The sequence below is a fragment of the Varroa jacobsoni genome, unplaced genomic scaffold (assembly GCF_002532875.2).
Source record: "Varroa jacobsoni isolate VJ856 unplaced genomic scaffold, vjacob_1.0 contig00796, whole genome shotgun sequence".
In the NCBI taxonomy this organism is placed as follows: Eukaryota; Metazoa; Arthropoda; class Arachnida; order Mesostigmata; family Varroidae; genus Varroa; species Varroa jacobsoni.
The window spans coordinates 1-12,625 of record NW_019214527.1 but is presented as its reverse complement, the minus strand read 5'-3'; the positions used below and the strand labels follow the sequence as shown (position 1 = coordinate 12,625).

The window sequence follows — 12,625 nt, the reverse complement described above, 5'->3', positions numbered from 1 at the left end:
GTGATACAACTAGCTTTGACTAATGGTATGAATAAGTAATTGTTTATCAGCAAGGTGTTAGTAGCACAAACGTTCATGGGAAGCAAATGACATCAATATAATAAAACCTAACACATCACAAAATTGCTGCTAGCTGGCTAGATTATTTGAGACACTGTAGTGAAACGTATGAATAGCTTGGTGTAAGGCTCTTCGTATAGCCTTCGCATTCGATCTTTTACGCATTAAGACCTTGTAAAAGTACGACATATGGTAACAGAGACATTGCAAGCTCGTAATTTCTATTCAAGATCAATTTGGCAGTGTTACGGCTGAATGGGCCGTACCCAGAAACGATCCGTTTGTTTTAGTTCCGAACAATTCGTTAGAATTACTAATGGTCGTCAGCGCGTTTGGAAGACACTTCTTGGCAGAGCTCTATCGAACGTGAAGAAAGGGGCCTGAGAGCAGGTGAATCCCCTCTACTTTAATAGGCTCATGTAAGCCGTCAAAAGCCAATATAGAGTTAACCATTGCTCTTTTCCTTGGGCTTTGGATGTCGCAAAAAAGGAAATCGGTTATTAGCTGAAGGGATTAATTAGACGTCACAAAGGCCCTGGAAGCTCAGCATATCTATATAAACAATAGTCCCAGATGATCACATGCAACATACAAATAAGTGACATTTCCAGACTATATTATATGGAAAAAGTCGACCATTGCAAGGTTCGTATCTTCAACCTGTGTCCTATATTTCCAACTAGCCTAAATCATATTCGCCTGGACGGTCGATTATATTTTTCGCATGGCTAACCGAACACATAGACAGGGTTACGTGAAACTTTACGATAAGTTTATATGATTGGCTTGTATTTTAGGCCCTTTTGAATGAACATCACGAGCGGTCATTTTTGACTTTTGCTAAGTAAGCCATTGAGAAAAGCTTTTTTTTTTTTTTTTTTTTTTTTTTTATAAATTGTTATATCCAAAAGAAGGATCAAGCATTATAAAATATTATTTTGCACAGGGAAAAAGCTTAATTAAAAAAGATAAAAATTACATTAAAGGCCCTCTTTAATTAGTAAGTTCTAACTTAACTGTTTCGGATAAGCCAACCGCCCATTAACTTGGGGCATTTTCTGTCGAGGTCCAGTCTGTTCGCTCTTCCTTTGCATTCGAAAGGCACCTGTACTTACTAAAATCTCAGACCGTGCACTCGAGTATTGCTTTTCAGGTTTGTTGTTGGTAAATGGAAATTAATAATGCAAAATAAAAAATGTAGGCAGTTTACGAATACGGGTTCCATGTTGCGACTGTGGCGGTAGACGTAGTTGGCCGTACAAGCTTTCCGTCTAGCATCCAAATTGCATTACCAGAAATACGGTTCGTTCGAAAAATTTCGGAAGGGATTTTTAGAATTGGAACATGGGTTTCATCGGCAGCTCCTTGCAAAGGTCAATAACGAAGAGTTGCAGTAGAAGCCGACACATTCAATCAAAGTGTACAGGTGTTAGCGCCCAGGTTCTATATATATATATATATATATAACAATACGATACCTATTCAGTTGGGTCGAATCAATAGGGTAACAATATTGGATTATTAGCCGTAAGATTATTTGAGCAAAAGGGACGAAGAGACGTTCGTGTCCCTTTGTCTTCAGCTTATAAAACTAGTCTACTCGCACCGAATTATGATTTATGATGAAAAGTGTATAGCCGCAATGGGTGGGTACTACCGGGACATCACTCTATAGCAAATGTACAGCCGCAATGGCTTATGGTGTTTCATTGATGCTTCGGTACAAGCTCAACTGATGCACGACAACCTATACCGCAAAATGCAGAACCTACAATTGGAGACTGTCTGTTATTCATTAAATTTTCGACAACTTCTTAGCAGTAGAATAAATCATTTGCGTATTGAGTCTCGACATGACGTCGAAAGTGCCTTTCGAGCCTTCATAGACTTGTGTTCTAGGATTCAACAGCTGCGGAAAAAATGTAACAATGGAGCTCACTTCTAAGCTGGTAAGCAAAGTTTCTCTCATGCGTCATATATATATTAGGTCGTTACCTAATGTACTATAATACATCAGGTTGAAACATAAATACTTTCGGTTTATATTAAGTGCTTTTTTGACACTTTTTCCATTTTGAGTTTTAACGCTAAAGGCTTGCGAACTAGCCGGGTGTACTTGTAACGTGTACAACGAAGACTTTATGATTTAGAGGATTGCTAGAAGGGTTTACTGAGTTCAGAAATAGAAATTTAGACCTGGAAAATGTACCTCATCCCGATCGAGCGTTCGAAGTCGACGAGGGTCCTAGATGGAAAACTACTCAATAACTGGTCGGGAAGATGACCTGAGTAGACCAAACTATTTTGAGGCATCTTGTCAGGTACTCACCGTATTCTCCAGACTTTACTACGATGGATGATCGGCTTTTCCGGTATCTGGTAAATGAAATTCGCAGTTGTCTACTTGACAGAGAAAGGTATCGCAAAGCTTGACTAGATGAGTTCTTCAACATCATATCTGAAGATTTCTGGTGTGAAGGTATATGTATGATAAATCGGCTAAACGATAAAAAAAAAAACAAAAAGGTCATACGATGTCGAATGACGACAAAAATACAAAGAAGTGCTCATCACTGTCTAATATGTTGATAATGTATTCAAATATGACCTTTGTTTGCCTGTGAACTGTTGTTGCCTGTGAGTGAAATCATTAGAGTTCAAGTTGATTTCTGGCTTTGCTGTTAAAGGCTCCTATTTCACATACGAAAAGTGATAGGAAGACGCGAAGAAAAGGTTTTGCTTTGCTAATTTTCCTAACAACACCGCACCCCAATCATATCCATAAGGGAATCCTTTGCGGACGACCCTTGGGTATCGGTTTTTACCGTATCTACAATTTAAACTGTTTATAATGAAATCTTTCTTTATTTAAATCCAATTTTAGTTTGAATTTTGTGGGTTGTTATTAAAACACTGGTTCGCTACCATATGTATGATGATAAATGACCTTAGGATTAAAGGCTAAAAAAATGTTGCAGATGTTCGCCGTCCTTTCGAAGAAGTAGCATGTTTCTGGTTGTTTTCGTTTGATAGATCTGTTTTCAGATGAGAACACGAAACGTTCTTCTGCTCTCGTAGGAGCTGTGCGTATCCTGCGATGGTGAATAGGATTTTATCCAGGCATTCAGCCCATTCCTCTGTTTTTCTCTTTCATTATATATCTCTCCGTAACTTGAACTATTTCTACTTTTGTGTCTGAATAGTTTTTCCTCTGTGTTTCGAGTTTTACGTCCAGTATCAGCGTAAAGCATTCCATCAGATACACGTCTGGCTTTCAGCACAAAACGAACTGTCTCGCTGTACCTAGATTCAAATCTAGACCATAACGTGTCCATAAGTATTAGCAGGCAAAACCACTAAGTTACCACAGGGAGAAGTTTTTACCTACCAAAAATTTAGTTTTAGCCTCTCGACCCATTTATTCTAGGTTTAGGATTAAGATTCCACAGAGCTATTCGCTTCCGCGGTATCTGTCTGCGGTAAGTTCTTTGTCAAATCATCTCTAGGCGTGTTATAGTGTTGAAACGTGGTAGGAAGCGTGACAAACGTGGCTTGTTTCGTGTCGTTTCCCGTTCTATTTCAACTCAGCGGGAGTTCCCGAATATTGCACTATTAAAATATTTTCCGTTATTTCTGTAAGCGCAGAAACTCAAGCCGCTTCAGATGAGGACTTTCTGCCAATATTTTAAACTTTTTTATACCCAGGAAGAGGCACCTTTAGGACAGATGTGATGAGATGACTTTACAGTATTGTGCCAGACATATCTTTATTCAGAGGGGTGCCAAGAATACAATTGTTTAAAATTATTTATTTATTAATAATAACAATAGAGTAAAAAAATGTTATCCACCTTCAAATAAATCAAGAAGAATACATTTTACATTGTCAAATATGATCACTTACGTGAAGATTTCAGGGAAAATTTTGCAATAAGCAAATCCTTCGGGTAGCAATAATTTATACAGTGGTAACTAAATGCATCGCGTATTCGTTTTAATTGCGCCCTGGACTATATATGGTAGGCGACTTGATAGCGAAACAAATTACTCAATTTAATACAGAACCAAGTGAAAAGCACGCCTGATGACCACTGTCGCTCGATTTCCTCTATTTCTGAGTCTGTTTCCCGGTTTCGGAATTCGTTTAGATCTGTGTTCGCCGTTCAGTACTAAACGGACACCCTTCTGGCCATCTATTTGCCGTTACTTATAATTTGAAATCCTCATGTGTGCCGCGTTTATTGAACAATGTTAAGCATCTACGTCTGGCCAACAATCTTGTGGGTGCCAGCTAAAAGCTTTGACCCATTGTGCTAGGACAGTATCAAAGGAGGCTACATCAGTTGTCGTCTTTCAGTTTCTATATTTTTTGTGAGATTAGAAACGAACAAAAATCAATCAGGTCTCACAATCCAGCCATATTAGGTGTTCTAATAAGGCCCATTTGTAGCAGAACCTTAAACAACATTATCTTTCTAATGCGAATTTTACCTTTTGTTTTGTGTAACATACGTGTTATCTGCTATACGAACGTCGTAGCATATAGAGTCTCGTTTCGCCAAAACTTAACTCGTTTCGTCAAAAAGTTTCACTACTATATGGTGTTTGTATTTACCGAAACAAGGCTAGACAGGACATTTCGATTTATTAAGTAATCCTCCTTCTACTTTGAACTGATGTGTAGAACGTGAAGGTTTTATTTTATTATTCGAGATTTACTGACATAATACGGCTAACATGCCAATATGAATTAACGTAAGGCTATACTTAAAAAGTTGTCGAATATTTGGCTGTACCTTAAATCCTAACTGCCCTTGCGAATGACGCCAGCCTCGGGTTGAAGCAGGTCAGTGTAGGATCTCTGTTTCAGGTCCTGTCAACCATACATAAAAGTTGTACGGTTTGTGTAAATCAACCAAGTTAGTATTGCGAGCCATACATTTCATTTTTGTCTCATGTGTACAATATGATCTTTTGTCAATATCTCCAAATAATTGTAACGTACCTGGGATTCGCTTCCCATTTCCTGGGTCATCAAACGGGTACGCGCTTGTGGTGTATGCGCGCCCTTTGCAATTTCACAAATGCAACGCTGCCCACTGTCGTATCTGACCCAGAACATTCCACGCTGTCCTATGCGTTAGCAGACGTTCGTACAGACTAACCGTCTGCTTCATTGTGTATACCTACTTTGTTGTTTAACGTCAACGGTATCGAAAAAATGGGATTATCCGGTTTCGTTGACCATAGTGCTGCCCAAGCTAATGCCAACATTTCACAATAGACGTAAGCAAACGTGATAAAAACCATGGGTTGGTTATTACTGATGTTCTGCCAGCCAAGGACGCAGTGAAAGTTCTGCCGCAGACTAAAAGCTTTTCCTTTCCCGTACTTCTGTCGAGACTAGTCGAGGCATTAGCGTATACAAACGACACCTTTGTGAGGTACCACATAAGCGTCCAGCGCCACATATTTAGAACTGTACAATCGCCGTCTAGATATTGATTACTCCACTGTTAAATGAGAAAGCCATCCTGCGAAAGTTACACTATCTTTTGTATCTTTCGTGGCACTGAACATCTTCACCAGTTAGCGACAGGAACAAGTAGATGGAGCCACAGGAAGAAGCGGTACGTTTGCCTTTCGTAAATGTAGACGTAGTTGTGGCGTGATACCAGCTAAAATAGCACAGTCGGTAGTGCACATGGCAGTATTTTGGCCCGTTCATGCATTTCCAATCCTGACGGTGATCTCTATTACTACAGGCCCACGAGCCGTCGTCCAATCGAACTTGGAGTATGGCCACGCGAACACTGGCGTCTTGTGAATTGCAAATGTGAAAATCTGTTTGTTGCGTATCCGTCCGCATTACTTCCTGAATTAGTTAGATGCTACTCTGTGTTACAGGGGCTTTTCGTACCGGTGTACAAATAGTTCATTTCTATTAATCTACATAAGTAATAAAATAAGAAGGCCGCATTGGGTTTCACCGTTGCTAAGTCACCTCTCAAACTAATTGGACTAGTATCAAAATAAGTAGAGACGTAGTAACACAGATAATAGAAGGTGTGAATTTGGTAGCTACCAGTACTAGGCAGCTCAGAAATGCTGGCTAGAGTCCAGCATTATCGTGGCAACTACCCAGAAGTGTGTAAAAGCCCGATATGCGCGAAGAAGACTTTAACAGTAATCTCTTATGGAAAACAGCCACCTCTACATGCTTCTTCATCATGTTGAGGCGGATACGAATAATTTGCTAAAATAGTATTAGAAGACATATTGTACCGATCCTTCTGTTGGTTCCGTATCGTCGTAAGGCCCCTTTTGGCTTTGGGCACTTGTACATTTGAGCTAAATAATTATTAACGGTTTTCAAGTTAGAACTGTATGTGTTCAGTGTGTCGCTTCGTCGAATTCAGCTTCGGTAAAAGTAGCCAAGTTCTCTTGTACTTAACCTTTTTCTTTTATTGGTACGTACACGAATTGAGTTTTTCGAATGTCTGTATACATGTTACGGTCGTTACAGCCCACGGTATATACACATGAATAACGATGAAAAGGAAAAAAAAAACGTAAAAAATAACTATTAATACGCAAAGCCGCGTTAGCACATCAATTGGAACGTGTTTGTGGAAGGTGTGATTTCATCCATATACACTCGTAGCTACGGCGCAGTCCCGCCTCACAAAACAAGTAAAAATAATCGTCATCGGATAACGTCGTTTTAATTAGCTAGCACTTAGAAAATCGCATGAGCGTTGGCAAGACACTTACATCTTCTCTTCATGCCATCTTGGTTCCGGTCATATTCGATCCGACTCAACGTGCGAGTGATCATAACGATAACCTGAATGACCCAATAAGGTTCTAGACGTACATCGTCGCGACTGTTTTCAACGTCTGCTATTATTTTGGCTATTTGAAGTAGGTTTTTCCGACCCAGAGAATACTTAAGAGAACCTTTTCCAAACCCTGCAGTACCCTGTGCGGCCGTTGCCTGACTAGCAGATGCATACTGGTCACTAACATGAAGTTCAATGCTTGTCCTCGACTCTCGAAATGGCATTTGAATTTCATTCTTTTAGCCCATCCATCTAGCTATTGTGGGGCAAATTCTGATCCTTTGCAGCAGAAACAATAAGTACCACTAGAATTCGTCACGGATATCGTGGAACCTGACCGTGGCGTCGTCAAAACATTTCAACCATCTATCTTGTCATTCTAAATTGTTGTGGTAGTCACCAATAGTAGTGAGAATCGAGGGAGTTCGCGACGCCGCCGTGGAAAAATGCGAGCGTACGCTATTTACTATTTGCGTATCAGCTGTGGGCATTATCGGACCCGCCCTTTACACGAAGACGAACGAAAGGAAAGTTAGTTTTTTTGACGCTAGTTCTCCAGTAACAAGTTGAGTAGTTAGGCCTACTCTAGGACAATTTCAGGCTTGACAGGTCTGGTTCTGATTCGCGTATATTGCTCACACATAGGGCGTTATGCATGTATATTAGACAAGACGCCGAAAAGAAAAGGGCAACTGTTGCAACTTATGGCCGCGTCTGTTCCGTTGTCATTGTAGATGTGTTCGGACGTGAACGATGAAAAAGATGAAAATATCATAATGGTGATTTGAAAAGAAGAATGAGGCCTTTATCATCAGTAACATTAGCTGTTCAACTTACTTAGAGGGAAGCCGTTGAAATAGAGTTACGTCGAGGAAGAAGTATTTCACTATAGGAAAGTTATGTCACCGCAACAACGATTGGTTAGAAAAATTCGCAAGACAAACCCATATTGTTAGCTATAATCTTATTTTGTAGGAGAGAGAACTACTCAACTTGTACGTACTGTCAACAAACCGTCGATGCAATGCTTTTGTTGAATGGGGTTGGCTCCTAAAAATCCACCAACTGATTGATCATTTTCCCTACAACTCTACGGCAAAGGCATACATGACCAGTTCCTCTAAGAATAGCAATCTTCCGAGCGTTTGCTTACTAAACTGTCCTGTTCGACTTGCCATAACGATCACTAGGCCCAAAAGCGGACCTATTTGTGACCTAGTACTCACAGATCAGAAGAAACTGGTGTGTTCGGTATCGGCCACGTTTTCGCCAGTCGTCTCGGATCACTTGGCCGTACCTTTTAAAATCGTTCACTTAAACTTTGCTTCCAGGCAATTCTCGCAGTTCAACTACCACAGAATGGTTTTTTACCGTAGGTGCGACTATCGAGGCCGAACAGTAGCGTCGTTTTTGAGTCAGGAGCAAGATTTGGGGATCAATACCGAAAACTCCTCCATTATTTGCATATTTTGCAATTAACATGCAAATCACAGGCATACGACCGTTGATTACCCATGTGAACCAGGTCACTGCTCTATTAATGCATTTATTCCTGACCAATGCTTCGTATGCAAGGCTTTCTGACGAATTGTAGCATGCAAAAACGTCCTAATAATAACTCATCAAGTTAAGGTTCTACATAGGCCTTTCTTTTTTCGATCTACAGTTGAACGACTGATCATTCACAGTAAGATTGCCTCTATGCTAACTTCTTAGCGACAGAGGAAACGATAATACTTTTAAACAACTTCAAGTAACAATGTTATTCCGCGGATCAGATATGCGCTTACCTATGCTCGTCTGGGCCCTTAGACCCAGATCGGCATTGGTCTACCAGCGGGAGGTGAGCCTGAACACAGCTACTGGATGTCGCCTATGACTAGGCATTCACTAAAAAGGTATCAGAATGCACTCCTAAATGTTTATTTACCTTTTTCCCATGCAGATGTATCATGACCTATTAATATAAAAAAATGTGCGCCTTTGGTAAGAGTTCTAGAGTACTGAAACAGTACTGCGTATCTTTCAGATCGCTCACTGAGGGAAAAAATCGGATCTGCTCTGTCAGCCACTTCAAAGGCTCCGTCTGGAGACCCGCAAAGCTCTTGCCTAAGCCTCTTTTCCAGTCACTATATTTTGTCAACGTTTCGTGTTTCTAAGGTGTTCCTATTAAATAAATAAATAATTAAAATCACGTTGTTGAATCGTCAAAATCATCATTACAACCATGTACGCCAATTCCGCCTCCTATAAAACTTCAAGGTTTGCTTGAATCTTTATAACCCCTAATTATTTTTAAGTGGTTATATTACTCATCAATACCCATGAACCAATTTATTGATCAACATCTTTGTTAGGTGCCTGGTACATAGACAATATAAAATAATATTTAAAATAAAATAGAAAAAAGGTGTAACATAGAACGGTACGACTGGGCAATGCTGTTCAAGAAAGATGTCCTAAAACATAAGTCTACGTCGTGTGGCCCACAGGGGCCTCTGCCAGGCGAAGCTTTGCCCCATGATATTATTTATTTGCACGAAATCCGGAGTCCGAAAAATCAGCTTATATAGCGAAAATTTTCCACGTAGTCTAAAGGCGATGAGTGCAATTAAAGAGTGTCCGTTATTGCAAGTGACCCTTTCTTTTGGAACTTCATTGCTTTGGTCTCGTCCAAATAGATTTTTAAGTGGTACTCGCCACGTACCGTTGAAGGCGGGCCAATGCCTGTTAAACCTCAGAGCAATTTGCACGGATTTTCATGGTGCTGCTTGGAAGATCGTTTAGGTGGACTCAGAAAAGTAAAATGTCGAAATTGTCGCCTAAGGCACTCCTGTCATTTGTTGGTGGAAGCCAGTTCCCACGCGTCATCCTGTACCGTAATGAGATTCGCTTACAGAATCAAAGCGATGAGCCGGGTGAGCTAGTAAGGGACTTCTGTTTCAATAAGTTTCAACAAAATCAGGTCCTTTGACGCTTTATCGAATGCCGCTTTGACATCGACGGTATAGCGTAGATGAACTGTTTGCTTCTCATAAGCGTGGTGTCCATTTCATCATACAACCTTACAAAATATGCAAGATCGTCATGATGACTACAATGTAAGTGTGATGTCGTTCATGAGTCTATTAAAGTTGTGAAGCAACATATTTTTCTCGAAAGAAAACTATTTCCCAATACTTTGGGTACGTAAGGACGCAGGGATATCAGCAATTATTTCGAAATTAAGAGAAATAATCTGCCTAGTGGAGTGTTTATTAGCGTTCCAGAAAGAGCCATTCTCAACAATATTGACTATTTGTTTGCATAGCGGGTGGCAAGATTAGCCCACGGAAGGCCTGTCCTATATCTATTATATTATAATCGTTTTGTACGTTTTTAATAAACAAGGTTTTGTATATTGCATTGTATAAACGTTGTACATATTACGCGATTCTGGGGGGGGGGGGGGTCAATGCTGAACTAACTCACCAAAATTGCCTGTTTCTACTCCCTACAGGCTACAGATCGAACAAAACGTTCGTTTAAACTGTAGTTTTGTATTTTCACCTGTATTACCTGACACCGCCTACCCGCGATCGAATCCCGGGAGCCTTCAGTGAATTGAAGCCCAAATTTTGTCCGATATTTCAATTATTGATATCGAAAAATATTGTGGATTATTTCTGTACCCAGATCGGTATGCGAATCTTCACAGAAGCTTCATTTTAGTGGAGAAAAATAAATCATCATTATTTGTTGCCGCGAATATACTGAATATTGGATTCTTCTCATCCGAAGTTACATTTATTGGCATTCTATTCTAGTTTTCTGATTGAAGCAGTTACGCCAGCATTCGATTCATTGGCAAAGCTCATTTGCCAGATAGAATTTCTTACCACCTGCATAAAACGCAGAAGTCGTCGTCCAATTATGTTCGCAAAACAGGCAACATATGCGTTGAGGTATATATGACAATGGCAGGTATGTACAATTCTGAAATGACTTAAAGGCAAGGATCCAGGGAAAATTTTATGTCTTTCTCTCTCTCTCTAGGTATGTAAAAGCACCGTTCGTGAATGTTTGAAATAGTATCGTACACTATTTCCAGAAGCCTAGGCTGTTTTGCTCGCTACCTTTAACAACTATTTCTTAGGAAAGATCGCAGATATTTTTATGGCTATTTACTGTGAGTACTCAGTGTTGTCGTTTTCTAGCCTTGTAGCCTTAGAATGTAGAAGCATTATTACTATAGTTATTATCATCGTAACATGCTGTTATACGAGCACCAGGCAAAAGACTTTTGCCTATTCTAACGATATAACTAAAGCGTACAAATAGAAACCTTAGTTGCAAGAATATGTCATATTGTTGTTTGCACTTCTATGTCTCATTAAGCCATAAACACTAACGTTATTCTTATAAATTGTTACACATTCTATGCACGTCCTTATTGCATCCTAGTGGCATTTTCTGTGATCCGAATTCGATCAGATGATCCACTAAAGGATCGGTAAAGTAATTTCATCTTCGATCTCAATCCAGTGCTTTTGTTTGCTCAGTAGGCTCATGACATTTCCGTATAGTCGACTCGAAATATACCACTCGGCCTAACCTAGGACCTTCTTTTTATCACTTCATTCTAAAGACGAGATCGCAAAATATACATTAACTTTCGTAGTATCGACTGAATAGGATTCATATGTGCGCAGGGACAATTCTGTCCCTGTCCGATACTATCGGATTTTTCTACCAAGTCTGGAACGTCTCACCCAATTCTTGGGCACCTGCCTTTCACTACAGTGCAGAGTAAATTATAGTTAACTACGTTAGCTTAAGATAGCTCATTGCTTACTGTATTTAAGATCATTGACCTCCTATTCCGATAGAAGTAGCGGTTAATAGCAGCAATTACGTTCCTAATAGCGTAAATGGGTAGTTAATCTTGTTAGATGTTCCATTGTTATCGGTAGCAGTCGATATTAGTGTGTGTTTCTAGAAAAACACAGACAATCAATATTAAGCCATCATGAAATTTTTGCGCTGAAAAGCAATACGCCTATATAAAAAATAACCGAGATTTCCCCTGTGTACGGTAACTGTGCACCATTGTTTGCCATCGTCACACGAGCTCGATTGGTGAACACGTAACTAATCCAGCACTGAGTCTATAGCGGGACACGTACATCTGTATCAAGGACTCTTAACTTTCTCACGGCTTAATCTGCAGTTACCTACGTACCTGCAAAGAATACCAACTACTATGACATCGGGCAAGTTTTCCAATGTGTCTTTCGGTTCAACCCGACCTTTGCATACTTAAGTAGCTCGCAAGGAGCCGTAGAAGGCTCCTGAAACTGTTTGACCTACTCTCGTAGCATGCAAAGTAACGAGCTAGGTATATAAAATCATCGATGACTCAAATAGTCTCTTGTCAGACGGTTATGCTTAATAGGTAACTCGGTGTTTGAGCATGGTCATCTGTCAGGCTATTTCTCTGCTTATACACAGTCACGTGGGCTCTATTATTGTATGCTTCATACGAAAGTATGTAGGCGACGTTTGAATTAAGTTTACAATTACGCCATAGAGAACGGTAACTATTATATAATGCTCTGAGTACCAGATATTGTAGAGAAGTTTGGAGCTCCCAGTTCCACCTATGGTTTTAACATTATTTTGGATATTAGGGTTTAAAGGGTTCTAACTATGGTCACTTTAACGTTAATTACGATCTCTGCAAT

The 12,625-nt window shown here is 39.9% G+C and overlaps 2 long non-coding RNA genes across 2 annotated transcripts; one reads left to right on the top strand and one right to left on the bottom strand.

Moving 5' to 3' along the window:
• Window positions 1-4,727: 4,727 nt before the first annotated feature.
• Window positions 4,728-5,196, bottom strand: LOC147751975 (uncharacterized). Its single transcript, XR_015315395.1, has 2 exons — window positions 5,066-5,196; window positions 4,728-4,933 (listed from the first exon to the last, which is right to left on the bottom strand). It is a non-coding gene; the product is annotated as an uncharacterized LOC147751975 (long non-coding RNA).
• Window positions 4,930-9,106, top strand: LOC111271619 (uncharacterized). The gene is made up of 3 exons (XR_002686975.2): window positions 4,930-5,690; window positions 8,234-8,800; window positions 8,932-9,106. It is a non-coding gene; the product is annotated as an uncharacterized LOC111271619 (long non-coding RNA).
• The last annotated feature ends 3,519 nt before the right edge of the window (window positions 9,107-12,625 follow it).